This window comes from Serinus canaria, chromosome 14 (assembly GCF_022539315.1).
Source record: "Serinus canaria isolate serCan28SL12 chromosome 14, serCan2020, whole genome shotgun sequence".
In the NCBI taxonomy this organism is placed as follows: Eukaryota; Metazoa; Chordata; class Aves; order Passeriformes; family Fringillidae; genus Serinus; species Serinus canaria.
Window position 1 is genome coordinate 5,504,659 of NC_066328.1, and position 24,402 is coordinate 5,529,060.

A 24,402-nucleotide genomic window follows, 5' to 3' on the forward strand; every position below is an offset into this window, starting at 1 on the left:
TATCAATATGCAGCTTTCTAGAAGGAATCAGTTATTGCTTTTCTGAGTAGCTCTTCTCTGCCAGCATTGCTGGGAAGCTCTGGTTCCATGGTGTGAGCTTTGTCCACTGCACAGCCCTTGCTGCTTGCCATGATTTGTCTCAGAGCCTGCAGTGAACTGTGGCACACTGAGGGGCTGGTGTTCCTACACTGCAGTGTAGTGTTTCTTTTAGATCTATGAGGATCTTAGCTGGAAATATGGGTCTATGATATATTTGTGAAAGCATAATCATAGAATGCCCAGTTCCAGGCACAGCTGCAATCAATTCTCTGAAAATCTTTGAAGATTTAACCTATGACCACTCCATTTAACTCTTTCAAACTTCTGTCTTGTGTTGCTCCTCTCTTCTCCCATGAAAGAGACATGAAGTCCCAAGCTGTGTTGGCTTGGTGTTTGGGTGCAGACTGTGTCCAGAGGAGAGGAAATCTGTGTAACACTGCTTCCAGTGAGCTCTGGGATATTCAATAGCTGAACCCTTTTTTTTAACAAAACAGACACCAGAAATAGGAGAATGAGTACAGTACCTGTGAGCAGAACTCTCCCTGCTTCAGCCATACCTAGGAATGAGCTCTTAATTGTCTTCTGTCTTATTCTATAAAGGAGAATTTGTAAATCATCACAGTCCTTGTCATGACAATTGAAGGACCTCTGAGGTAGGATTGGCAAAACAAAATAAGCTGAACATTGTGGCAACATACTTGTATGTTTTTAATTCAAAAAGTGGATTGGATTGCTTGAAAAGCTTTCACCAGATCTCCATATCACTGAGCACTGAGATGGGAGGGATTTTTTTATTTTCAATTTCTATTTTATAACCTGTGTAGGTTTTGTTTCCCCTGGTAGAGGCTGTCTGTAGTGCAAACAAGCCATCTGCACACTAACCTGTGAGCTCCCTGGCCCAGCAGAGGCAGTGCAGGTGGATCTGGAGGCACCTGGGTCACCATGGAGGTGGCACCACCATTCCAGTTACCTGCAGGATCCCAGCCCCCATCAGGAACTCCATGGCAGCAATAAACCCGGGCACCTGTGGGTGGCATTATTGGCCTGCTTTTCATTGCTCTGCAGGGCAGGGAGCAGCTCCAACCTGCAGGAACAGGCATTGGTACAAATGGAAATGAATGATGCATAGAAGTTCAGCTTCTGACAAATTTCTTTCTTTGCAACACGGGGGTTTTGGAGAGGGAAACACTGGTTATGACTGCTTTGTACTCCAGTTTCTGCCTGGTTATTAAAAGCTGCATGAGGGAGTACAGCAGGCTGGAGTGCTGTCAGGAAAGCTGTTTGCACTTGCAAGGAGCACTGAGATACCAACCTTCACAGAAAATACATCTGAGTGCCTGTAAAACCTTCCTACATCTGAAACAGGTCCCAAAGGTGTTCTCCACAGGACTGAGTGCATCCAGGCCAGGGAAAGCCACAGAGCTCCCTCCTGCTGTTTGGGGTGCTCTGTCAGCCAGACCCTTCTCCTCCTCCCACTGTGGTGAGAGTGTTCTCCAGGACCCTTCCCACCTCCTCCTCCTCTCTGTGACCCAGACCTTGTGTCCTGCAAGCAGAAATCCATCTCTCTGCTGATGTTTCCCACTGCCTGACCCACATTCAGGAGAATATTTAAGTATTTCTGACACCATTTCAGAGCTCTGGAGCTGCCAGGTCCAGCTCCATGGAGGTGCAGACAGGTTAATCTCTATTCCCACCTTGCTGCTTTACTAGACCAGCATGGACAAAATGCTGTCAGTGGGGTTGAAGCCTTGTCCTTGACCAAGCCTTTCATGTGAATGCTTTTATTTGGCCAATGGCTAAATCTTGCTGGTTCCTGCTGCAAAATACTCCCCCCACCACATTCATCTATAAAAACAGGGCCTGAAACACTGTTTTGTCATACTTCAGTTAGTGGAGGAATTGTTCTTCTCACCTTTGTGACTGTGTTTGCCCTCCTCACAGCTGTTGGGGAGCCTCTGCAAAGGTGATTTCCTCTGGTCTGTGCCCCTGACCATGTCCCTGACTCTTTGTGTTCCTTCACTGCTTCTCCCTTCCCAGTCAGGTCAGGGATAAGTGAGCTGTTCCCATTTGCAGCATTCATGCTGCTGCTCCTTCTCCTCCTCCCCATGATCCTTTTAACCACTCTGGAGTTACCAGCTCTCACCTGGGCTCTGCTCAAACCCTTAAAGTGCAGCTGCTAAATGCTGAGAGATGGATCTTGGAGGTTTTCCTGCCCTCAGCAGGAGCTCTCTCTATCCAAGCTCTCCTCCAGCCTCTTCTCCCTTTATCAAAGAGTTCCAGTGGCCTCTGGCAGTGGGTGGGCAGGCAGTGACTGGGGTCCCTGCCCCATGGACCTGCACAGCAGCATCTCCTCTGCTGGGTTATGGGTCCTGTCTGCTCCACAGCAGGCTTTGGTTCTTGTCTCACTGAGCCCCTCTGAGTTCTCTACTTGTTTGTCACTCTGAAGGATGGAATTGGGGTTTGGAGCTAAGGTTTTTGGGTGCTGCAATAACACAGATAGTTTGTGGTGGTGTTTGCAGGGGTCCCAGGACGAGGGAAGAGATGAGAATCTTGACTCCATGTTTCAGAAGGCTGATTTATTATTGTATGATATATATGAAAAGAAAATGATCTATTAAACTTTACTAAAAGAATAGAAGAAAGGATTTCATCAGAAGGCTTGCAAGGAAAGGAATGGAATGATAATAAAATCCTGTGACTGACCAGAGAGTCTGAGACAGCAGGACTGTGATTGGGCATTGATTAAAAACAACCTCAGAGACCAATCCCAGATCCACCTGTGGCATCCCACAGCAGCAGAGAATCCTTGTTTACAGTTTGTTTCTGAAGCCTCTCAGCTTCTCAGGAGAAAAGCTCCTGGTGAAAGGATTTTTCATAAAATACCATGGTGCCAATAATTAACTGCAGCTCTGTGTCTGACAGTGCATGAGTGACAGCTGTCACTGACACATCCCTGGACACTTTGCTGTGGCCAGAGCCTGCTCCTGGCTTTGTGTACATGACCTACCCACTCCAGTCAGAGCAGGCACTGTTGGCAAGAGCTCTGCAGTCTTGTGGCTGTTATTTCACTACCAAGGCAATTCCTGGAGCAGGGAGATAATAGGAGCAGACAGGTTTTAGCTCTGTTTACAATGACTGAGTTTAACAGTAACTCAACAAAGTTGGCACTGCTGACAAAAGGCATAAAAGCAAAAGAAATCATGTTTGATTGTTTGTGAGAGGGAATGTGATTTCATCTCTTTCATTGACATTAAACTTGGGTGGGGAAAACATACTGGTTCTCCTGCCAGAAATTAAAAATACCATTTAATTCCTTTTTTGGCAGGCTATTGTTTTTTAAAGGTGATGTCCAGATCTTAGATATGAATTAAGAGGGAGAAGTGAGAATCCAGAAAACAGTACTAAAGGATCTAACAGGGACTGTCACAAGCTTTCACTCTGATAAACTGGAAGAGCTAGCAATCTCTGAAAAAATTCTCACTTGTGACTCTTTTTTCTCTTAAATGCTTAAGGCTGCATTTGACTTTATTACCAAAAGAGGATGAAGTTAAATCCTACCCCATACTCAGTGAAATCTGTGATTACTTCCAGTAGCCATTAAGGGTCTTTGAAAGCCTCTTAGGTGAGATTTGTTCCATTGAGCTTCAGGCACCTCACTGGAACTTGGAGCACACTTAACCTGTGCTCCCCTGCAGACAGCAGGGGGATTGCTTCAGGCACTGAAGGGCTGAATTGCCCTCTAGAGATGGCTCTGCCCTGTGATGAACCCCCCCTGCACTGACTGTGCTCTTCATGGCCCTGAAGTTGGGAGGGATGGGTGTGAAATGCCCAGACTGGTGGCACAAGGCTCCAGCCTGGTGCCCATTTAACCCCCCCAAGTTTTAAAGCAGCCAGGGTTCTGCTGGTGTGGGTTTGCTGTGGGGGTGGATGTTCCAGGCTTCCTCAGGTCCTTTTGCCCACAGGTTTGAGTCAACATTTGGAAGGAAGTGCTTGGGAAGTCTCTCATGTGTTTGCATCCCTCGGTTCAGACCCTTTCTTTTAACAGCCTCATCCTCAACAACCAGCACAAGCCTTAAGTTTAGTTTGAAGGGAGAAAAAAATCAGGTTGCTTTAATATGATAACTTCCTTTTTTTTTTTTTTTTTTTTTTTTTTATTAATTTTGGGTGCCTGCAGAGGCAGTTTTGAATTCCTGTGCTAACCCTGTGGAGGATTTTTCATACTGTGCTGCTACTTTTCTCAAGCTCCATTAAAGAGCAGTGTCTCACACCAAGCAGTGACAGGGCCTGGAACATCTCAGCCTTGTGCTGCCTTTGGAGCCTGAAATGCCTCCAGCCTGAGGAGGTAAGCATGGGCTGCATTACAGCTTCCCCACAGTTGTTTTGAAAAATCTGTTCAGGGTTTTTTTTTCTTTCCCTGTGTTTCAAGGTCAGAAAAAAAAAAAATTAGCTCTGAAATATGAATCAAAGTCTTAAGCTCCAGCCTTAGGAAAGAAAGATGCCATAATAAACAAAGCTGTATGAAATGAAGGATTGTGAGAGGCTCAGAGGTTTGTCTCTCCTGCTATAAAACCTCCTTTATTCCTGTGCCTCCTACATGGACTCTCTACTCCTCCAATTTTCCTCATTGCTTCAATGCTTCATAGCTTTCCTTAAGTCTCTCCCCCTCAGGCTCGGGCTCAATTTGTCATTGTCCTTGCATCATCTTCACAGCAATGATTTCTCATTCTGATTTATTTAGTATTTTGCAAACCTCTGCATTAGAACAAAAGAGTGAAGTGACTTCAAGGAGATGATAAATTGTTTTTTATTTTTCTTCAGAGCCCTGGTTCTCATTTTGGTGAACTGACATTTCTCCCTGGCAGTGCATTCCCTCATTGCTGTCTTCCATGCTCTGGATCTGCAGCAGTGGCTGAGGGATGCTGGCTGAAGTGACTCCACTGGAGAAGGGCTCTGTGCTTTGCACAGGTAGCTCTGGTTCCAGAGCAGTTCTTATCAAGCTGCTGAGATCAATCTGAATTTATTTTGTAGTATCAAAAATACTATGGGTGCCTTTCCTGGAACCTCCACCTGGGGCATGGGGGTTCCCTAAACCAAAGCAGCCAGTGGTGCTGGCAGCAAAATAATAATGTGATTTCACATCCTAGGTGACAAACAGTGACAAATCCCTGTGATTTATGGAAATACCACTGGCACTTGTACCAAGGCCCCCAGACAGAATCCATGGGGCTCCCCAGCCATGGAGAGCTCTGGCTGGGCTGGCTCTGCACTGTGTTTGCTGGGGGACATTTAATGGCTGAGAGTCTGTGGTGTTAATGACTGAGTCATTTCTGCTCCAGTGCTTTATTTGATGTTATTTTATGACTTTCCAGTTGAACAGCTCCAGCACCAGTGGGGTGCAATATATCAGGCACATCAGGAACCTCCTGCCCTGCTGCTTTGGGCCCACTGAGGCTGTAACTCCCCTTGTTTATTGACCTTTCCAGTTGAGACCTTGCTGGTGACAGGATCTGACTGCTGAGAAGCTGCTGGATGTAAAGAGCTCAATATGCAGCAGAAGACACAAGCTTTAAATTGCTGATGGGAGAGCAGTGTCCTCTTCCAGGACTGAAGGGGGTCACAAATGGAGCCCACAGTGTGGTGGCTGATCCCAGAGCAGTGCCAGTGCTGAAATCCACAGGGACACTGTCACTGTTCCAGGTTTCTGTGCAGGGTTTACAGGGAAATGGAGATTGAGCAGCATTGTGGTGCTCATTGGGCCAAACTTTCACAGCCACACAATTTGAAGATTTAGTTATGTGCTGTGACACTCCCAGATGAAGGTATGATGACCTATATATAACAGAAGGGGACAAAAAGCAGAGAAATTATTCCAAAGTTCTGGTTTCTCAGAAGGAATAATTTCCTTGATCAAGTGACATTCTCAATTGTTAAAAAAAAGAGAGTGAATTTTCAGGCAGTTACTTTACACCAGCTAAAGATCTGGTGGTGTAGTTACATTTGAATTTCAAGAACCTGCCTGAAACAGATACAGGTTTTTTACAATAAAGTAGTTTTAAAAATCCTTCTGCAAAGGTGGCACATGTAGTTTAAAGAGGGGAGGAAAAAGTAATCCCATCTGGCAGGAGGCTGAGCACATACTGTTCATCAGGACATTTTATCTACTCTCAGAGATTGGAGTTTCACATTCTCAAGCATCTCACATCTTAAGGTCAGGAGAAGACGAATGCAATTTTTATTTTTCAGGGAGTTCTGTTAGTTTATGATCTAACCTCTTGTGTTCCCTGCCCTGCTGCAGTCACCAGCCAGCATTTCAGTGGGTGTTTCCTTGCTAACTTGTGGAGCTCCAGCAGCAGCTGCAATTCCTGCACACATCCCCCAGCTCGGTGTCTGTGGGTGCAGATATTCAGCTGGGTTTGGGCTGCAGCTGCTTCTCAAATCCAAAGCAAACCTGCAAGCAAACACACAACAGTGAAGCATGTGGAATATGGCTATTTCCTCTCTGGCACTGTAATGGAACAGAATGTAGTAGCAAACTTCTTTAGATAAATCTAATTTTTAGCAGAATTTGAGAATGCTTCCCCCATACCCCCACCTCTTTTTTTAGCCCTTCTCTGCAAGTCCTATCCCAAGGAATGCTTGAGAAAGCAAGGTGCAAATAAAAACAAGGTGGGATGCCCTTAAGCCCATGAGAAACCAAATTTAGATTGAAAAAGACAAAATTTGCAAGCTATTCAGCAGAGCTAGAGCAGATCTATCCATGCACTAATAACCAAGCACAGCAGAATTCTGTGTGCCTCTTTCACCCAAAGGCAGTTAAGAAAACCTGGATGCTTTCTGCAGAAAACCCCAGAACATCTGTCTGGTATTTCCATGCTGGAGGGGGTTGAGTCTCAGGGCACTCAGGGTGCCCCAGCCCGTTGCCATCAGTCAGCAGTGATGTCCCCAGGGCTCTGGGGACACCTGGGGCCAGGGCTGGTGGCCAGGCTGGCAGCACAGCTGGCCCTGCACACCCCCCTGGCTGTGCCAGCATGGATCTCAGGGTCAGCACCTCAGTGCTTCATAAATGATCCTGTTTGCACTCTGGTGGGCTCTGTGGTGGTGAGCTCAGTGCTCTTTAGTAAATAGCTTTTATTCCTCTTAGAGGTGAGGGGAAGAATTTTTCCTCTTCAGAAAGTGAACATAAAACGCTTGGACTTGTTTACTGCTTTCAACAAAGACTTAAAAGTTGCCATGGACTTTTGCTGGCCCTAGATTTTCACTTTAAGGAAATAAAATTATTTAATCTTTTATATATTTGAAATATTTTTTTATCCTGTAAATGATGAGTAATAGTAAATCTCAATTTACCTTTCTACCCTAAAATGAGGACAGCAGAAAAAAGCTTGCAAACACTTGTCTGTGAGAACTTTGGAAACCCAAGTGTGTTGGCTGAGAGCTCTGCTATGTGACTGAGGAATGACCCTGCCATGAATTGGTGTTTTCCTCTGGGACCCTGGTGTGCACAGAGGGGGCAAGAGGAGGAGCTGTGCCACAGTGGGCAGCTGGGGGTGCTCCCTTGGCCATGGAGGTGCAGAGGGTCAGGATGATGGAGGAATAATGATTGCACTCATGGAGGGGTGCAGGGAGGATGTGGAACTGCTGAGCACTGATATCAAGAACTTGGAATTCTGCTCCTGGATGAGGCCTTCCCCCTTTGCTTGAATGCAGGATTTAGCCAATGCTTAGAGATTGAAACTGCTGCAATGGGACTGTGGACAGTTAGTGAGGAGGAATATAATTTACATTTTAGAATCATTGATGCTTGCTTATGCTTTTCTGTATAATCTGAATAAAACAAAAAGCTCCTCTCCAAATCTAAGGGAGGTAAGCACCTTGATCTCAGTCCACAGAGTTTGTAATTCAGTACTGGGGAGGGGCTGGGCTGGCTGCACACACATTTGTCAGGCCTTTTGCTCAAGCTCCTGGATGTATAAAACTCTGAGGCTTTCTAACACCAGTCAAATCATTCAGTCCAAAGGGAGCAGCTATTTTCTCAGAAACAAAAAAAAAAAAAAAAAAAAGAAATCCTGGTTTTGACAGAATTACCTATGGCAGTAGTTTTCAAAAGCAGCAGAGAAAGTAATGAAGCTGATTGTGTGATCCTTCTTTTCAGAAATTCTTACCATAAATAAAAAGAACATGCCATTTCATCAAGCCAGGATCTTCCAAATCCCACTGGTTACACAGTTATATAGACAAAACTGATATATAGACAAAATCTCCAACCAAGAAAACCCTACTACAAAAATTAATGGCATTTAGTCTGCACTTTCTAACTGTAATTTTTTTTTTACATGTTGCATTTCTGAAATATTAATTTTTGTCTCTCTGCAAGATGATCAGGCAGGAATGTGGCATCCTCTTTTCTGTCCTGAATGAAAAGGATTTATCTAGATATAAAAATCTAAAAATATGATTTGTGTTTCACATTTCATTTACTCTGAGCATTTACAAAATTAGTTGTCAGTGTCATCTATTCACCTATAAAAGCAGATGGGATTGCTATCAGGCATTTGGTGTGTCTATTAACTCATTTAATTTGGTGTGATACCTCTGGGTGGAAAATCAAATTACAAACTCTTAAATTCAGATGCTCATGCAATGTCATAGAGCTGCTAGCCACCATCTGATGGGCAATAATTACAGTTTTTGAATTTTTCAAAGATGTCAAAAGCTGTGGCTTTTGTCTGGAAGTCAGAAAAGCAATGGGAAATCAGTTCTTAAAGGCCTCAAGACTTCTTTTAGTCCTAGCTCAACCCTCTGCATTCTGAGCACAAACATGCCAGACAAAGTCTGTGCTTGAGAGTTTACTTTAATTGGGAATTCAGGAATTCTGGGTGCAGTGAGGGAATGCAGCAGCCCCTGTCTGTCAGTGCTGCAGGGAGAGGCTGGGTCTGACCTGTGCCCTGTGCAGGGGGGACCAAACCCAGCCCTTGGCACTGGCTGGGGCTCTGGACACTGGGAATGTTGCACTTTCTGTGCTGACAGACTCTGACTCCCAGGAGAGCACTGCATTTGACCTGGCACAAGGAGCCAGATTGTCCCAATCCCTCAGCAGAGGCTCACACAGGATGGGTGAAGGGTTTTGGGGTAGCCCTGAAACACTGTTGGCAGTGCTGAATGTTTGGGGTCCCTGGTGCTCCCTGTTCCACTTCTGCTGCTGAGGAGCCAAGGGCAGGGCTGGCAGCCTGGCACAGCACAGCTGGGTGAGCATCAAAATAAAAAACAGAATAGGAAATGTTCTAATCTCCCACAAATGGATTCAGGGAGAGAGAGAAAGCCATGCAGGGGTGTTGCCAGGAAGGACAGTGGCAGTGACAGCTCCTGGGAGGTGCTGCAGGCTGGGACCCACTGCTGGAGCAGCCAGAGCAGCCATCAGGACAGCACTCAACGTTTTCCTTGTGGCATTTGGGGGTATGGAACTGCAGAGAGCCCTTTGCAGAGCTGGTGGGTAAAGCTGTTAGAAGTGGAGAGTGGCTGTAGGTATTTGCTGTTCTATGATATTTCCTTTTCTGTCTGCTGCCAGTGTGAGCACGGCAGGTGAGGAGCTGCCCCTCCTGGCTGCAGGGCACTCAGAGGCTCTGGGACAGCCTCCAGGGAGGGGAGAGGGAGCTGCCTCTCTCCTCCAATTCCAGCTTTTGTAAAGTGGTTGTTCAGAAGCAGGACTACAGATGTTTGCCAGAAAAGGAGTTAATTTTTGGAAGTTTTTCTGTGCTGTGGAAGGCAGAGCCAGGAATGCTGGCTGAGTGTCAGCAAATCGTGCCCAGCAGTTGGTGGGGTGCAGCTCAGAGATGCTGAGGTGACAAGTGCTTTGCAGGTTGAGTGCACCAATATGTTCTGGAAGGGATTTCTGCAGTACAAAGGAAATTTGAGCATCAAATAAGCCAAAGTTTACAGAAGCATCTTCAACTCTGTGGAGGAGCAGTGCTGAAACTGAAGGAACAGGGAGCACAGATTACAGAAGTGCATAAACTGAGGAAAAACACAGCACAGCAATATTTATTTGATTGCAGGATATAAAATTGACCCCTCTGTACCTGGACTTTCTGCTCTTTCCAAATCCTTTCCTTCCAGTTTAAGCTCTGCTGTCCAACTCAGCCAGTGGCTCAGATGGGGAGTGAATATTGTGAGTACCATGGGACTTACACTGCTCCATATATTGTTTCTGTAAAACATTAAATGCTAAATCACTGCAATGATAAAGACTGTAAAAAGCCATATAATAAGCACAGCTTTCAGTTATTTACCATACTACTAAAAATATTTTTAAATGTCACTGGAACCAGCTATAAAACTTTGTGGTACTAATTTAATGGTGTGATAAAATCACCAATATATATGTTGGGTCGTGGAGATAGAATTGAAGAGGGACAGATTTTGTGCAGGGTATTTTTTAATGGCTGCTGGTCTTGGACTTGTAAATCTTGTGCTGAATTATGAAAATCAGGACTGCAGCACAGTGTTAGCATTTACACATTTTTCTGTGACAAAGGCAGCTATAGCAGACACTGTGTGGCTGTGAATAAGGAGTTACACCCTCACCACAAAATGAACCTGCTGCAAGCAGAGAAATACAATCCAAAGACAGAGCTCCCTCCTGGCCTTGATGGTGTCTGCTCATCAGAGAGAGGAGGTTGCTGTGGGGTGAGACAAAGCTCCTTTTGTCTGGAGCCTTTCAGTGACCCTGACTTGCTGTGACTCCAAGAGAGCCAACCCCTCCTGCAGGCTGGCTGCTCCTCAGGGCAGACCCTCTGGGGCTCTGGCTCTAGGTGTGTCTCCTGGAAGGGCAGCTGCTGCTCTCTGCACATTTCAGCACTGGTCCCAGCAGCTCTTTCCACCAGTGAGCCCTTGCCCAGAGCCTGGGGCTGTGGGGTGAGGGGTGCAGGGAGAGCTCCGAGCTGTGCAGAGCAGGGAGGATGTGCAGTCCCAGCCCAGCTCTGCCCCAGACCTGCTCTGGGAGCCTTTCCCAGCAGCTGCAGCCTGCTAGGGCTGACTTGCAGCAAGGGAGTGTGACTCCTCCCCAGGTGGAGAATTTCACATTTAGTTCATAATCACATAAAGATCTGTTCTGGAATGTGCTTGGTGGTGCTGAGGATTTATGTCCTGCCCACTTCCCTGGACAGTGGGCACAGATCTGTCCCTCAGGTAACAAATGAGTGTATGGCAAGCTGAGAGAGGATTTCTTCATTCTCATCCTGTTGGTCTGCAGCTTGGATGATGCCTTGTGATGTATAGTCACAACACAACTCTGCAAATAACTCATTGTGCCTCTAGATGCTGTGTAATTTAAAGGATAATTAGGGCTCAAATTTCAGCAGAAGATGAATGTTGCAATAATGTCACCTTGTACCTGTAGAGCAGCTTTCATCTTGGAGGCATCCTGCTTGCTCAGAGAAGGATGCTCACAAATAAATGTGACTCCTGTCCTGCTGGGAACAGGCAGCCAGGCTCACAGGTGCAGAGCTATCTCCTCTTCCTGTAAATGGAAGATTTAATAGTACTGCTGGGGACTAATCTCTGCTTCCTCATGTAAATATTCAGTTTAATTAATTTTGATAAATATTTAAAGCAGACATGATTCTTAACCTTCATAATAAAATGTCTATATATTTGCTTGCTATCACAATGATACTTTTTTCCTGCTACCTATTAAAAAAAAGATTAATGAGAGAGAGAGCACAGTCCATTGACTTCTGCTGAATCCTGTGCTCTCAGTCAGCTGGAAAAGGATTTGTCTCAGCTGATTTTCTCTGGGCAGGATTCTCTCTGAAACTGAGGAAGAAGCAGGCAGTTCTAGGGTGCTGTCCTTTCCCTTGGATAGGCATTGGACACAGATCAGACAGTGCTGGAAATGCAGCAGTTTTGCTCAATTTGCCATAAAAATATTTGGTAGAAAATAGGTGAGAAACTCTGAAATTATTCCCCTAGGATAATCCTACTTGATATCTCAAAGTTATCAAAATACATGTATGTTGAAGATTAATGCACTGCTGCTTTGTTTTTGTTTGGTTCCACAGCTGAGTTTCACGTGGCTCAGGGTAGAAGGACAGATATTTGTTTATACTCAGCTCTATTTCCCACACCACATTCACTCCCAGAGCTCTGAAGGGTTCATTCCTGGGCACATTCCAGAGCAGGGAACAGGTGCAATGGAATTTCAGAGCAGGGATGCCAGTGAAATGGGCAGCAGGTGAAAATGGCTCTTCAGGCTGTTGCTCACCTACAAGGGAGCCCTGCCTGCCCCTTGGCACTCAGCCACTTCATTAGTGCCATTTACAGGCCTGCTAACACCCTGCTCTCATCTGTGCAAGATCCTGCTCTGAAGGCCCTGCTTCCCACATGATGAATTATACAATTAATTTGTAATGTATTTATCAGTTGGTTTGCTTGCATGTCCTGGAAAGTGGGAAATGCTGCTGAGAGCTCTCCCCTTTATCCCTGGTGCATGAAGAGCTGCTGCTTGCTAATTTCTTGTGACACTTTAGCCTTTTAAGGTGGTGGGACATTTAATGTAAGAGATATTTATGAAAAAAATCTGCTTTTTTATTTATAGATCTACAACTCAATAAAAGAATGGATTTTCCAGGGCAGATTTTTGGACTGTGGAGGTTGCAGATACCATAAGTCATGGTTAGCACTTACTTTTGTTGCTTTGGTGGGGCTGCTTGAGAAGCTTTTGTCAGGATAGCCATGCTGAATTCAGTGAGAGCCTGCTCATTTGCATTAAGAAGCCCCAGTCACTCCACCAAGCAAGTTGCCCTGGTTTCAGAGTAACCAAAATGTGGAGTTTCACACCTGCAGAACCAGTATTGAGCATGGATATTGAAAACATCCAGCTCTTTTTAGAAGAACTGTTGCAATATTGATAATGAGTCCTACCTCCCTCAGGGCCATTGCTTTTAAACCACCCTTTGTCCTGTCTAGAAGTAACCTTGGTTTTTGAAAGATTTCTTTTGCTCAGAAAAATCAGAAAAGAGCAATAAACACCATCCACTCAAACACATCTTGAGCACTGTGTGCATCTCAGCATCCTTTGTGCAGAACATGTTCTTCCATGGATTGCAGTTCACATCAGCAGCAACTGGTGTGTGAGGCTTTATGCACACAAATAAATGTCTGCTGTAGCTTTCAATCCTTTCTTCAGCTCTTTGACAATATCAGAAGTTAGGAAATCACTTTTATTATTCAATAAACCCTAATTTAAGTCAGGCTTTTGCTTTACTGCTATGCATTTCTGGAAGCTGGAGAAATCTTGTTCCATCTCTGGTGGAGGTTTCTAGGAAAGGAGCAGCCAAAGAGGAGAAAAGGCTGCCCCTCTGTGGCATCATGAAAATGTGAAGAGATTTTCCTGTTGGAAGCTCTCATTTGCCATTTGCAGTAAATTATGATAACCTCCATCTTAGTCTGTCACAAGCAAGAATGGATTTGCTCTTGGCCATAAGTCCTGGCTCAGGAGGTGACCTTCTTAATTTGCTCATGATGAAGTGTGCAGAACTCATGCTGTATGAGCTGAAAGGACCAGAACAGACCCTTCCCCCCAAGAGAAATGTGTGTGCTCCATGTTGCAGAAGGAAAATGCAGGCACATTCCAGAGCCAGTGGATGCACAGGTGCCTTGTTTAATATTAAAAAGGGCTCAATTAACTGTTTTCCATTTAAACTACTGCCAGAGAGGGCAACATTAATATTACATGTGCTTCTCTTTTATTTATCTATTACCTAAACAGTGGATTAAAAAGTATAGAATTACAGATAACAAAGGCTGAGTTTTGGAATAAAAATGCAGCAAGTGCCTCGTTATGCAGTGGGGAACTACAGCAGGCAGGCAGGGAGAGGCTCTGAAGGTGAAAATACAATGGAGTTGTTTTCACTTTTCATCTTTAACCTTGGCAGGAGGTGTTGGCCTTGGAATCTTTTGAAGCACTGTGGGACAGGCCTCATTAATTCCAGCCCCTTAATTTTCAGAATACCAAGGAAGTGGAATGAAAAAGTAAAATGAGCACAAAAGCAACTTAAAAAGGATTATAAACAGATTACAGGCCAATTTCATCTTCAGAACAGCACCTCTAATGTGTCTAAACTGGGAGCTGAAGAGGTTGATTAATGAATGTAGAACCATTTCTAGATGAGCATTCATTTCAAATGCTTCAGGCTTAATTCTTATTTATGTAAAGCCAATTTAGGACACTTTGCAGGTCGTTTATGTCCAAGTCTTTACACCAGAGAAAGCCTAAGAAAAAAGGCTTTCAATAGGGAATAAAAGAGCTATATTTTAAATCATAAATGACTGCATTTTTGATGTGCACTCAGTGTCAAAATGGAATTGTATGTGTGCCAAAGACTGAGTTGTGATTTGAGGGATGATGGTAGAAAAAGCAAAGAGTTAAGAAAGTTTTTCCTCCTTTCGGAAGGGGTTGAGAAGAATATCAGTAACAAAGAGAATAATAAAATATGTAAATAGCAAGATGTGCTTTGCCTGCCTGTGCCCATACCCTGGTCTGAGCTCTGTTTTGATGGCTCAGAATTTAGGCTGGAATGTGAGTGGGGCTGGCACCCAGAGCATAGGGGAGCTCTTCCACCAGGAATGGTGTCAATCAGATAAGGACCCTCCTCAGAAATGGTGTAAATATTGTGTAAAAATGGTGTAACTCAGACAAGGACCAGCTGAGAACAGGGCTGGGATTCTCCTGCTCCAAAGGCTCCAGTGCTGGTTTGAGTGAAGAGAGCAGGAGGCAGGGAGTGAGGGGGAATGGCTGGGTTTTAGTGCCTGGGTACACCACTGGCTGTATCCAAGAGAGAGAAAGGTTCTTATCCCCTTGGTTCTTCCTGGGCACACCCCCAGCACCTGAAGCATGGATTTTCTGGCAGGTCAAGGGTGAAGGATGGATACAGCTCAAGTGCAATTTTTAACTGTGACTCTGAAGAAGTTTTGAATACATGTGTTCTAATTTTGACCTGGCTGCTTGCAGATTATGGTTCTTCCTGCCTATGTGCTCCATTATTCCTAAGAAGTCAAAGAATTCCCAAGAATCCCAATAAACCCAACTAGGAGCACAGGTTATCTCATGCAGAACTGCATGTGCCAGCTGGTACCACGTGGTATTTTCCTTTCCTTTACTCTCAGGGCAATTAGTGACTTTCACTCTTCAACTTCTCTTGAAGGTCAAAGCTGTGCAACCTGAGCACATGTGAAATCTGAGATGCTGGTGGTAGTAATGTTAAACATATTCTGAAGTAGGACATGTGCTCTCTATTTTTAGCTGTAATCTTGGCTGAGTGGCAGAGCTAATGCACTGGTTAGAATTTGAATAAAACATGAGCCTTGTACTATGAGAACAATAATTTAGCTGTAAACTGATGCAGGAGGAGGTAAGGAGGGGTGATTTTCCCTGGAGATGCAGTAAGTCACTGTGCACCCCAGTAAACAAGTGTGAATGGTTTGGAGAGCACATGGTGGTGGTGGTGGGCTCATTTAGCCTCGAATCCCAAGGAAGGATGGCAGGGCTACACTTGTCCTTGGAGAAGATTTGCAGCTGGAAAGGGAGGCAAAGGGATGAAGCATCCATCAGTAAATAAAGCATGCTTATTTCAGAAATGTAATTGAGAATATTTATTTGGATCTTGGTGGAAGGATTGTTCTAGGGAGACAAAACTGTTGTGTTTGTAACAGACTCAGGTTCCTTGATTGCACAAATGTTGTTTAGCCTCAGTAAAAGCAGCAGCTTGCCTGCATTCATGTCTCATGGGCTGTCCTGGCAAGAGCAAATGGAAACCAAACATAATTAAACAATGGCAGACCTGCCAGACAGGCACTGAAAGGAGAGCAGGGATAAGCACCCTGTGTTTAGCTGGCAAAACTCTAATCTTGGGGTAAGGATCACCCTAAATCCACAAACTGCCTCACACTCTTCCCTAACACTTCATAATAACATTTCTTACAACTAATAAAGGAATTAGCAGTGAGAATTTTGGGAAGGTGTGCAATATAGCCATTTATATTCTTACAGAACCCTAAACACAAATCTTAGAGCTCACATGACAGTTGCTTTATATGCAAACTACTTGCATAAGCTTCTCTCTAAACCAGAATTTTAAATAAATTTAGTGTCTATGGTGGGTTTGCTCTAAAATAAACTCTTGAAATTCTGGTCTCAGGTTCTTCCTCCTGCCAAATCCCCAGTCCATTTGGAGGTCTCACTTTGTTTCCAGGCAGCAGTGTTGCAAGGCACTGGTGGAAGTCTGTGCCAGCCCTGAATTGTCCCAAAGAGACAGAGAAAGGAGAGCCTGAAGACCCACAGAGAAATTAATCTGTACAGTTAGGTCAATATGTGCAGTTGTTGCTAAGGCTTGCCTGGGTGGGAGCTGAGCTCAGCTTCTTTCATGGCTCATTTAGTGTGGCAGTGATGGAGTAAAGGTGAGTGCAAAAACAAGATTCCACTCCACTTTACTCTTGGGCAAGAGAGAAAGTCCAGGTTTCTCCCCAGCTGAGGGGCTCAGTCAGGTCTATTGCTTCTGTCTTTACACTGCAAATTCTCAAATATTTTTATTTTACTGTATGCATATCACTCCTCTCAAACTTGTTACAAGATGATATAAACATGACAGGGTTTAAGCTGAGTTTGACTGAAATTTAGCTTCAAAATATTTTGATCAAATTAAATAAATAGAAGTAACATGACATATTTATTCAATCTTTGAAAAAAAGATTACAACAGAAGATTACAACAAAAGATTACAACAGAAGTTAGAAGTCAAATTGTTTTTAGCATCCTTTCAGGGTACAATCTTTTGTCAATGGCAAAGGGGCAGTATGATATATAATAAAAATAACATTGTATTTGACTAAGTGGCCTGTGTAACATGTCAGAACCTGTGGGCTCTGGTGTGCATGAAGCTGGAACTGTGAGTTTTGTTGCTTGTGTTGCCTTATTGTCCTTACTGTTGGAATTTCTACCATGTTTCTCTAAGGCAGTGCTGGGGAAACTGTGAATTTCAGATCACAGGAAGCACGGATGGAATTCAAGCAATGAAGGAAACAGTGGCAACCTGGTCTTGCTGATATTTAAATAAACATGGACTGATTTTGGTAAGGGAGGTTTACTGGGAGCCCTGGTTCTGTTCCTCTTTGCAGGAAAAGCACAAACCAGAGCCTGAGCTGATGCTGAGGTGGTCCCAGGAGTGCCCAGAGTGGTCCTGCCTGAGGAGCTCTGTGCTTGGGGGCATCTCTGAGTGCTTTAAAGAGAACCCTCAGGCTGAGGTTCTGAGCAGAGCCCAGCTCAGCAGAGCCTGGGTCCATCTCATGAAGTCCATGCCCATCTCCAGGGTGGTGCTGATGGATTCCCCTGGTGTCCCCAGGGCTTGGTGGGTCCTTCAGGCTGCTCTTGGACATTTCAGGTCAGCCTGCTGGAGTTTCAGCCATTCCTCTTTCCACTTCAGTGGAATTGGGTCCAGCCATCTGTCAGGGCTGGAGCCAAATTGCTTCATTATGACTTAAGAGAAGTAAGAATCTCCTTTGTTAATAGACTAGATGTGAGTCTGATCTGAGGCTGGAGGTGCTGCAGAGTGAGGAGATGCCTTGCTCTGCATTTAATTTAGAATAAGATTTTACTTTTCTAATAGAACAGACTTCCACAGGCAAGGAAATTATTTCAGTCCTCTCTTTCTGAGCTATCCTATCTATTCTGCTCAAAATGTATGTTCCTCTTTCTTTTTTTTTTTTTTGTTTGTTCTTCAGGATGCAGGGAAAAAAAGGCATTTAAAAAAGTACTGCCCCAAGGTTTTTACCAAAATCAAAATTAAGGGGAAAAAACTTGAGTGGAAGATTTTTGTTTGGTTCAAAGTGGGATGAGAATGGCCAAGGGCTGTCTGGAGAAGGTATAGAATAAATTTTATGCAGGTGAAAAGGTGAAACCAAGCTTTGGTACTTTCTGCTCTCCACACCTATGATGAGAGAAACCTCATTTGGAGAACTCATTTGAAGAGGCTGATTACTGCCAAAGCCTTGGCTCCTCTATGAATTCATTAAGTGATACTTTGGCAATTTGAAAAGTTCAGGAAAATGACTACTAATCAACAAAGTTGTTGAATTATTCAGTTATTTCCAGTGATGAGGGTTGTGTTCCCCATGTGCTGGAAGCAGCCCCTGGGGAGTGGGGAAAGCTCACAGAGCCCAGCAAGGAGGAAGGGCCAATTCCTGCCTGGCTTAAGCTCTGAAATGAGCAGGACCTAGGAAAGCAAAGCATCTGTCCCAATCTCAGACTGGGAATGAGTCATGGAAACAAAACAAAGCTCACTGCTGGGTTGGTCTACATCCAGTTGCAGCCCCCCAGTTTATTCCTTTGAAGTTTCCTTTGCCTTCTCTTTTATTTTTAATGGATTTTTTAGTGCCAAAGCTCAAGAACTCTTCCTCTGACCTTCCAGCATCTCATTTCCCAGAATACAATTCCTTATCTTTGACATCATGTTCATCTCCTAGAAAGTGAGCAGAACAATATCTACCACCTTTAAAAACATGCAGGGAAAGAACAAAATCTTTTATCTGTAGGACTTCATCAGTTTTTATTTGTAGTTTTAGCTCTTTGTTAAAGAGTTTTCTTCCACATAATGCCACAACCAAACTGTAGTCAAGGAATTACAAGAGAGAAAATAATAATAGATAAGGAAATATCAGAGCTGTGTCACAAGAGGAGCTGCTTTCCCTGTGGTGCTGTGCTTCAAAATTCCAAGTTTGCAAATTCAGAACACACATCCTGGGAAAGTTCAGCTGCTCTTGTCCCAGAGCAGCTGCATGGAGGTGCCTCTCTGTGAGATCTGGCAGCAGCTGCAAGAAAAATCCTCCTGCCAAAGGCAGAAGTGTCCAGGAGCTGCTGGATGTCAGAGGGACAGGGCAAGCCCTGAACCTGCCCAGGGTGAGGTGGGGCTCCAGTGCAAGAAGAAAAGATGTAAAGGAACACCCAGGCAAAAAATCTGTGAAGAGGGAGAGAGGAGGAAACATTTAGAAACCAAGAACATCGTGTCAAGGAATATGGAAATGGCAGCAAGGGAGATCAGGGAAAGGAGAAGAAAGAAACCAGAAGGTTTCAAGGTCTGTTCAATATGCAGAGCAGCACAGGTCTGTGCTCAGCTGCTCTGGGAAGGCACAGTGTGAAAAAACAGAAAATAACCAAGGGAAACAGTTTATGGCCTAACTTTATGGGGAATTACATAGAGATCATCTGTAAGTACAGCTCAGTGTGGGATGAAGCACAATTCTTCTTTATTGCATGCCCATAACAAATTTCAAACAGCTTTATTAGGTGTCAGATAAACAGCTGTTAAAATAAGCTCTGCTCTGTGTCAGGTCCCCAGTCATGGACAGGTTGGTCCAGGGGCAGGTGAGCCTGAGATCCACCAGGAGATGCTCTGAAGGCCATTCCTTGTATTACCAGGCTGGAATGGTACCTGGACAAGGGTTTTGCAGTGCAGATGTAGCCACATCTCACCTGTACCACATTCACTCTGTCCCTTTTTCTGCAAGACAGCAATAATGCAGATTAGACCATTTTTACAGTGCTCACAGCAGTAAATGGGAGTTCTTTGACCATGCAAAGGGAGTGAAATGTGATTTATCTCTAGGGCAACTCTACGTGTTCCCTGGAGTTTCACTGAGGAGAATCTGGTGTGCAGTATTTATAATGGCAGCAATTAGTACTGAAGCACAAATGTTTATAGCAAAATTCACTGCTGCTCCTTCTGAACTGTTTAGCAACTTAAACTGTGCCAATTTAATTACATAGCAGAAATTAAGTTCTGATACTGTCACCCGAGGTTCTGGCTTCCACAGTGTGCAGGACCAGCCACCATCCCTAGAGAGCTCCCACGGATGTTGTACCCCAGCACATTCAGCATCTCCCAGGAGCACCTCAGCTTCTTGGAGCATGGGCTTGTGGCAAGCAGGATGGTGATGGTGCAGTGATAAAACTGATGTAAAATGATTTCTGAATCTGTCCAGTTTTATGTAAGTTTCAAGCAAACAGGTGGGATTTCCTCCCCCTATTTACACACTGCTGCCCAAACACAACCTTTTAGGATTCCCTATTGACACCCTGCTATCTTCTGTATCCAGCTGCTCTGGGTACCACTTAAGAACTTGTAAATCCAATGAAGGTCAAGAGTTGTGAGAGATTAAAGAATTAATCTGTTACACTAAGGAGGAAGCTGTTTTCCTAGAAGAATAGATGCACTGTAAAAGATGCCTTGTCTTCATAACAGCTACATAATCAGTTCCTGGAAAAAGTTGGGAAGAGCTGAAGGAACATCTCTGTCTCTTGCTGATGTCCAGATCACTGCAGGGCCATCTCAGTGGCCAGCAGGGCTCTCTCTCCTGTGAGAGAGACTTTGGATGTCCCTCCCAGTTGGAGTTAACAGGTTGTGAGCTGGATCTAATCAGTGTCCTGCTAAAGTGAGAAATGTTACTGAGCAGACCTAGAGAAACAGAGCAGTCTCTCAGAATGGCAGGGAGTGAGATTTCCTCTGGGACTGAGTAAATTAGCCATGTGCAATCAAAGCCTGTGGAGCTGAGCCAAACTGCTGCAGCTGAGTGTTCTGTGGACTGTACTCTCTGGATTTATGAGCTAAACAGTGATGTTACTCAAAATTCCACCTTTTCTACCCAAAGCAAGAATACACCTCTTGGTGTGTGTTTTGAGCCCTGTTTCTGCCTGCTGTGAGGCTGAGGCTCCAGCCCTGCTGGGATGCAGGGCAGCACAGTGCTCCTGACCCCCTGAAGGGCCTTTGGGACCCCTGGCAGCTCCCCTGGGTGGGAGCACTGACCTGAGCAGGGCAGCTCAGCTCTTGCTCAGCCACAGCACAACATCCAGAGCAGCTGCCTCTGCCTCCTGCCTGCTCCTGGAGCCTTTCCTGAGGCAGGGGAGCCTCTCAGTGGGATCAGATGAAGCTGGCTGGGCAGTGCTCACTGCACAGGAGAGATTTCCCTGCTGGGAAGTGCTTGCACACAGCTGATGGGTTCTCTGGTGCAGCATGGCAGGGACATGGGCTCAGGAGAGGGGAAGGCAATGAGACCCTTCAGCTTTACTTGCCTTTTTCTCTCCCATGGGAACAATGAATTGAGTCTGTGGAGCACAGTTAGGAGGAGCTGTGCCCTGAGTCCAAGCAGCAGCACCTGCCTCTCTTTGTGTATGGAACATGGAGACTCGGGGAGTTCCAGCAACCTCAGTTACTTCTCCTATTTCTCTGCACGGAGAGAACTCCTTATCTTTCTTTCCTTTGTCCTTTCTATTGTCAGGGAGGTTTATTTAGCAAAACAATTGACAAATATGCATATCTATTAACTGCCACATCATGTTGAGTCTCAGCTGGTCTGTTTTCCTCTGTCAAACTTAATTACAGTCCAGGAGACAATGTAACATGATACAAGTGACAAAAAATGACAGAACATGTCAAAACAAAATGTGTCAGCCTGGAATATCCAGAAGGCAGTTCCTGAAGCAAAGAAGTGATCCCACTCATCCCCCAGCTCCTCTCTCAGCTTCCTCTCCTACACAGATGAGTTCACAGTCCTCAGCTTGACTCACAACGTCTGAAAATTGAAATTGTTTTGTTTCCTGAATGCCTGTCAAATCAGAAGTCACATCCTGTGTGTCATTTACTAAATGTCCTTTTTTTTTTTTTTCTATATTACTGCTCTAAAGAGCAATTCCTGCAGCCTTGTTTACATCTGGCCTTGTTTGTGGCTCCTGATTCTTGTCTGGCTCAGAGCTCTCTCCATCAAAGCATCTCCCCCTGTCAGACACCACATCTGCTCTCCTTGCTCCTGGTCAGCATTAATGAAACACCCACCACTCTTCCATCCCTCTGGGCTTCCTTCTTCTGGTCCATGTAGTAAATAATCCAGAACCATTTGCCCTGGTTTGGTTGCTGGAGCTGCAGCCAGGAGCTGGAGGCTGGAGCCACGTCCTCACTCAGTGCAGGCTGTGCAGGTGTTGGGACTAGGAGGAGAAATTTGCTGCTAAATATGTTTGAGGGAGGGAAAGACTTTCTTCAATCATGTCAATGATGTCCTCATGATCAAGAAATATGTGGAACAGGCAGATTCTTCAATAATGAATCTCTCCCTAAGTCACTTTTGGACTAGTTTTGAAAATTCACATTGTTGAGTGAACAGCAATTCAATTTCTCATATGGACCCACCTCTGCTGAGATTTTAATATGAGATGCTGTGTTTTAGAATGGCTGCAGGAATTTGTGTTTGTTTGAGTTGATGTCATGGATATTTATCAGGATTTCCCCTTCAGAAAACAAGAGGTGTACTCCCAGAATAATTCAGCATTAGCCAAAATGTGTGGTTCTTCATGACTGAGAGTTCCAGGCTGAATTCTTTTCTAAAGGGAGGGTTTGTTTCCACATCAGTTACTGATTTGCTGAAGGGGTTTTCCAAAAGATCTTCCTTGAGCTCAGCTGAGCAGGAGTAAAAGCTCTTACTATATCATCATGTAGGTCTGATTATAAAATTTCTCAGCTTGGTTGTTCTCAGATTTTTGGGGGGTTTTCTTCCTGTTTTCCTTTGGTGTTTGGATTGTTCACAGGGCTAAATGCAGATTTTTTTTTTAATATGCTTTTTCTTTTTGGCTTTGAAGTGAACCAGACTGACCTTTTTTTCTTTTCAATGAATTAATTTCCTGTATTTTACATTCTCACTGTCTTAGAAACTGCTTAAATCTTAACATTTTCTGTGGTTATGCACTATTGACCCATTCTGGGTATATAACTTTTATATCTTTTTCTTTGTATCTTTTATGTCTTAATTTCACTCCCACAGAACATAAGTCTTCACAGCATTGTCCACAGCCTTCTGTATATCTGGGACAATCTTTTTCTTTCATTAATTCCATTTGGTTTCTCTTTCACAACCCACCAACAGCTGATAAAACATAATTTTTCTTATGTGAGCATTCAGGAATTAATTTCTCTCTCTCCCAGGAGACTGAAGAAATCCATTAGGTCTCGAAGTCTGTGTAAGTCACTTTGATTTTCCTGAAGCAAAGGGAGAAAGACTGAATGAAATAAACCAGTGTGCTAATGATTCTTATGTTGGTTTTAAAATCTTCTACGGCTTGTCAATGCTGAATATTCCTGTGCCCATCCCAGACCTGCTGATCCCAGAGCTTCTGCTGTGGCAGTGCTCAGCACAGAGGTTTCAGAGCATCTTTGGGTTGTGTCACTGGGTTTGACATCTGCATCACCTCAGGCTAATACAGTGAACAAACACTAAAAATCAGGGGTTTACTCCCTCACTGAGAGCAACAGTTTGTGGAATTATCTCAGGGACACGCAGTGAATGCAGGAGAGAAAATGGTCTGATGTGCATCTGGGATGATTTCTCTGCAAAGTTCAGTATTAATGTTCCATTATCAGAGCTCATGTGGAGTTTGAGGGAGGGGAAATCAGCTGCACTCCTTTCTAGAGAGAATAGAAATGATTTCAGGAGTGTACACCATGCAGCTGGATCAATCTGTGAGCATCCAGACACTGCAGAGGTCAAAGCATCCTCTGCAGTCAGCTCAGCTGCACCATAAAATGGTTTCTGTCTGTCTGTCTGTCATTTTTGTGTTTACCAGACTGACTTACATCCTTTTCCCATTGCATTTGCTCCCCTCTTCTCTCCACTTTTCATTCATTCTAAAATATTTTGTCAGACCCAGGAACTGTAAAAATGTGGGGAGAGTGTGGATTCCTCAAGTTCATTTCTGTAACTTCCTTGGAATGGAATGAATGCATAAGTGATTATTTGGGTAACTCCTGGAGAATGAATACCATGATGGGACTCTGAGCAGCAAAATCCTGATTATTTCTGAGCACTGTCCTCTTCCTTTTCAGTCTCCCAGAGTTTGCTGGGGCCCATCCCCATGCCCTCTTTGAGTCAGAAGGTCTGTACATGTACATGTCTCATGTACAGACAGTGCCCCAGCCCACCTCATGTGAAACAATCAGAAATCCTAAAGTTTTTGGAGTTAACTTCCTTTTCCAGTGTAAAAGAAAACAGACTGAGTATATTCACCACTTTCACTGGTTTTTAGCTAAAGAGAGTTACTAAGATTAACTAAAATAGGGTGGCATTTCATTAAGAGAAGTAGAAACCCAACAGAGACAGAAGTTCAGCAATGTGATCCAGCTGTTGGTGAGTTAGCACCAGGCAGATGGTGCAGCCACATCAGAGGAAACAGAGACACTTAACAGAGCAGGACTGAGGATTTCAAGGACAGGCAAAGCTTTGCAAGGTGGAATTCACTGTAAGCATGTGAGTGCCTCATCTTTGATTTCAGCTATT